This window comes from Salminus brasiliensis, chromosome 25 (genome assembly GCF_030463535.1).
Source record: "Salminus brasiliensis chromosome 25, fSalBra1.hap2, whole genome shotgun sequence".
Lineage (NCBI taxonomy): Eukaryota > Metazoa > Chordata > Actinopteri > Characiformes > Bryconidae > Salminus > Salminus brasiliensis.
Window position 1 is genome coordinate 8667785 of NC_132902.1, and position 5184 is coordinate 8672968.

Genomic DNA, 5184 nt, shown 5'->3' on the forward strand with positions numbered 1-5184 from the left:
GACGGCTGGACCTCCCCTGCTGGCAGGCTCGGGCATTGCAGGGGACCGGTTATGGCCCACAGGTCCCTCGCCACACTGCACTCCCAGAGCACGTGCCTCACGGTCTCTGGTTCGCCACACCCCGGCCGTGGGCACGTGGGGTTGGATGCCATTCCCCGGGAGTGCATCACGGCCCTGACCGGGAGGATCTCATGGGCCGCCATCCACGACAGGTCTTTGTGCTTGTTCTGGAGAGCGGGGTGGGCTGCGTTCCTCCAAACTGCCTTGGCCTCACTTAGTGTGAGGCCTGGAACTGGGCTCACCTCTTCCCGGTCCTGCACAAGAGAGACAAGAGATTTCGCGTTAGTTAAAACAGTAAAATCTTCTTTCTCTAAATCATATTTTCTTAAAAACTTTCTAATAAAATCATATTCTTTAGAAAGATTAAAAGAGACTGGTGTTCTTAAATCCAATTGTAAAATCTTTAAGCTACGCAAGTACGACCCCATCCAGAACTTTGCCATAGCGGCGGTCTTGTTGTCTCTGGAGGGATTCGTCGCATACTTTATGTGTAAAGCAGCGAACTTGCTTCCTAAAAACAGGTGGGGGTCTGGGAGCCCTTTTCCTCCATTCTCCTTTCTCTTCTTCATCACCGCCCTCCTCAGCCTCTCCCACTTGGACCCCCACAGGAAATAAAACACAGCTCTCTCCAATCCTAAAAGAAAAAACTTTGGGGGACTAAAAACAGAACACAACAGTAAAAGCAAAGGTAAAATAACAGATTTGATTATTAAAACCTTGCCCTCTATTGTCAGCTGTCTTAGTCCCCAGAAACCCAAACGTTGCCTGACTTTCCCTAACGCGTCAGTCCAGTTTCCCCGTCCGCCACCCTCTTCGTCAAATTTGATTCCTAAAATTTTGATATCTTTGTCTTTAAAATCCAAATCCAAGTCGGCGCCTATGTTTCCCCAGGGTCCAAAGAGCTGGGCCTCGGACTTGCTCCTATTGAGCTTAGCGCCCGAGGCCCTTCCATACCAGTCAGTCAAGTCCAGTGCTCTTTGGACCGATAAAACGTCGGAACATAAAAGCGTAACGTCGTCCATGTACAAAGTACAGGTCGCCGTCAGTCCGCCTGGCAAGTCCAGTCCTTTGATCCATTTGTCCTTTCTCAAGATCTGCGCCAGTGGCTCAATGCACGCAACGTACAGGAGCGGAGATAACGAACACCCTTGGCGGACGCCAGAGCGAACTCTGATCGCCTTTGTGAGGTGCCCGTTTACCAGAATTCGACTGCTTATATCTGTGTAAAGCAGGCCCACCCACTTTAAAAACCTCCCAGGGAAACCCATTTTTTGCAGTACCTGGAGCAGGTACTGGTGCGAGACCCGATCGAAGGCTTTTTCAAAGTCTAAATTTAGGACTATGAGCCGAATGTTTCTGTCTCTCGCAAAACAGATGGCGTCTCTGACCAACACTAGGCTGTCGGTGATCCTCCTTCCTGGCACGGCGCAGGCTTGATCCGGGTGGATCACGTCCTCTAAAACTATCGACATTCGTCTAGCTAAAAGTTTACTAAAAAGTTTACAATCAACATTTAAAAGGGTTATTGGTCTCCAGTTTTTTAAGTCGGTCTTGTCTCCTTTTTTGAAAAGTAAAGTAACTATCCCTGACCTAAAACTGTCTGGAAGTCGGTCAAAAGTTTCGAATTCATTAAAAACAGTCAGAATGTCCGTTGCTAAAATGTCCCAAAAGGTCAAATAAAATTCCACGGGGAGTCCATCCTCTCCCGGAGTCTTATACTTTTTAAAACCTTTAAGACATTTTAAAATTTCCTCTCCTGTAAAATTTCCTGTTAAAACATTCTGACTAGTTATTTGTTTTTCTAAAAAGTTTAAGACCTCTTCCATAGTTTTGGTTTGCACACTTTTCTCTTCATAAAGTTCTTGATAAAAACATTCAACTTCTTTTAAAATCCCCTCTGTGTTTATTTGTTCCCTCCCATCTTTTGTTATTTTTGTAATCCCTCCCCCCCTAGATAAAATTTTCTTAAAAAAATAGCGTGTGCATTTTTCTCCTTCCTCCACTTCTTTTTCTTTACTTCTTAAAATTATTCCTTTACTTTTTATTTCATTTAAAACCGACATTTCCCTTTTAACTTCTTTTATTTCTTCACTAAAATCAATGCCTTTATTTAAAAGGTTAAAATATCTCTGTAGTCTTTTTTGCAGCCCCATCATGCGTCGTCTCTCTCTACTCTTTTTGTCCCTTCCTATCTTTTTAAAAAACGTTTTCGTCCTTTGTTTTGCCATTTCCCACCACTGTGCCCGTGAATCAAAACAGTCTTGGAGGGTCTGCCAGAGACTGTACTGCTCCCTGTAGCTCTTAACTATTTCTTCATCTTGTAACAGGGAGCAGTTCAGTCTCCACAGCCCTCCCCCTACAGTCACACCGGTGGGGAGAGACAGGGTGCACGATAGCATGAGGTGATCTGAAAAACAGAGGGGGGTCAATGTTGCATCAGTTGGCGGGCAGTCTCTTGTAAAAATATAGTCGATGCGGGAGGCTCGGGCGCAGTCACCACTGAACCAGGTGAAGCCCTCCTCCTCTGGATGCATTTTTTTAAAGCAGTCGACTAATTTAAAATCTTTAACTAAGCCCTGCAATAAAACTGACGTCTTGTCTAACTTAAAATCCTCCCCTACTCTTTTCCTATCCTTTCTTGATAAAACACAATTAAAATCCCCTCCCACTACTAAAGGTGCCCTCCCCAGCATGTGGGGCTGCAGGTCTTCTAAAAGTTTATACCTATCGTTTTTATCATTAAAACCATACACATTAAGAATGTTAAAATCCCTTCCTAAAAAAGTCAAATTTACTAAAAGAGCCCGTCCATCCCTCACCACAGTGCTGCCCTTCACCAGGATGTGAGGGTTCTTTATTAAAATTGCAACACCGTCGGCTCTGTTGTAGTGTGAACCGCTCCAGAGAGAGGGACCGGCAGCCCAGCGCTGCTCCCAATCTCTGTACGTCTTCAGGAACGGTAAAGCACACTCTTGTAGTAAAAACACATCTGACTTTATATCTTTTAAAAGGGACAAGACACTCTCTGCTCTAGTGGAGGCTCTCACACTCCTAACATTAATAGTTGAAATAGTGAGAGCCATGAGCAGTGTAGGTTTTAAAAGACAGGTATATAATTAAAAGACCATGAAAATAAAACAAAAAGACTACACAAATAAAAGATTAAAAAGGCATTTTAAAAATCACAATATTTCTTGTGACACCTGCTCCTCTTTTACCCCCACTGTTCTGGGGTTAGGAGGTTGGCCGGTGTCTCCAGCCTCCAGGCCTACAGAGCGAAGCTCTTGTAGAGTCCTGGGCGTAGATGTCTTTAACTGAAAGTGTAAGAAAGACACCTCATTGGGGGATTCATCAGGCCACAGACGATCCAGACCTTCCGAAGAGGAACTGCCTGGATCCTGTGTTGCCTTCTGTTTCTTCTCTGCCAGTTCTGGTAGAGGAGACCCCGCGGGCCTTTTGCCCACTTGAGCATTGGGGAGCGAGCCATCAGACCCACTCCCACTGGAGGCCACACTCACCTCCGGCACCGTAATTAGGGAGGAAGTGCTTTCTTCCTCCTCTTGCTGCTGCTGCACACCTTGTTCCTGTACTTGCTTGGAGGGGGTGGCCTCCAGTTCCTGCTCAGACTCTGCCTGGTTGTTAGCTCCGCCCTCTTTTCCATGGCCAATCCCTGGGGCAGGCTGGGGATTCAAATCTCCCGCCAAAACCCCAGGGACCGCCCCCTCCTCCTCCCCTTCTTTCTCCTTCTCCTTCACCTCCTGGCCATGCTGCCTGGCAGCCATTTTGCTAGCTTTTAACTTGTTGGCAAAAGATTTGGGGCAATCTCTGTAGAGATGGGAAGATTCTCCACAAAGATTGCACCGTCTGCCATTGGTACACTCCTCAAAAGTGTGCCCAATTTCTCGACACTTCCCACACACGATTTCCTGACACGCTTCGGCTAGATGCCCAAACTTGCCGCACTTGCGACACAGTTTGGGCATTCCTTGATAATAAATGTAGCCTCGGTTTTCTCCCAACACTATCATAGACGGTATTTGTCTCAGGCCAAGGTAACTGCTCGGGTCTTCCCATTGTTTAATGGGAATTCGCCACGAGCAGTTCCAAATGCCGTCCTCATCCAAAACCTTAACAGGTGGGCTTTTCACCGTGCAAAATCTCGCCAGCCATGTAACAATATCCTCTCCAGTCACAGTTTCATTGAACATTCTGACAATCACCACCTTGTGAGAATTGTCAGAAAGTTTCTCCACCTTGAACATGGAGAACTGGTCCTTAACATTTTCAAGCCGAGTCCAAAAATCTTTAAGCAGGGAAGCCGAGCAGAAGCAAACGTCAAATCCCTTGTTACCAGGCAGAGTCATTAGGCAGTTCAGTTCCGTCGGTTTAAAATTAAGGGTTTTTTGGATAAGCTTCCTGGAGAAGTCCAGCCGAGACATCCCCAGGAGCCTTCCATTCTCTTCTCTAAATAAAAGGCGCACGCTATGGTGCCTCCGCATGCCGGCACGAACAGCCGACATGCTTGGAGGCACCTGGTGGCCGATAAAACTCTTAAAACAATAAATACAAATAAATAGGTAAAAACACTAAAACCAGCAAAGAAAAAATAAAAGATTGCACTTACCTTGCAGCTTGATAATGAGCCCCAGAACCAGAAAGACAGAGTCTACCGTCCAAGACTCACCCACCTAAGCCAGGGATCCGTACAATCTCCTCTCCTGCGCTAAAGATCAAGGTCACAAAGGCCAGGATCTAGGGACGCAAAAGAGTCGACCGCTGTCTTAGCCAAAAGGCCGAGAAGCGATAACCCGAACAGGCCACCCCGTGCGGGACCGCCCCTTGGTTAGTAACTAGCTACTACACGGTGACTACTTTGCAAGAAAAACGAAAAAGAAAAAAGGCAAAGAAAGAAAGAAAGAACAACAAATAAATACAATTCAATTAACCACACCCACCTGCACAAGCTCCAGCGAGTGACCGAAGGCACGAATCTGTCTTTCAAACTTGGAGAGAAAAAGCAGCTCCGCCAAGGCGGAGCCTTCAAAAAATAGGCAAAACTCGTCAACGTTCCCCTCCACGGAAATCTTTAGTAAAAGGCGAAAGATTTATACGTGAATGAAGAGA

General features: G+C 46.1%; 1 pseudogene; it reads right to left on the minus strand.

Annotated features, from left to right (window-relative positions):
• Positions 1-5079: 5079 nt before the first annotated feature.
• On the minus strand, positions 5080-5184 carry LOC140548721 (U5 spliceosomal RNA; annotated as a pseudogene).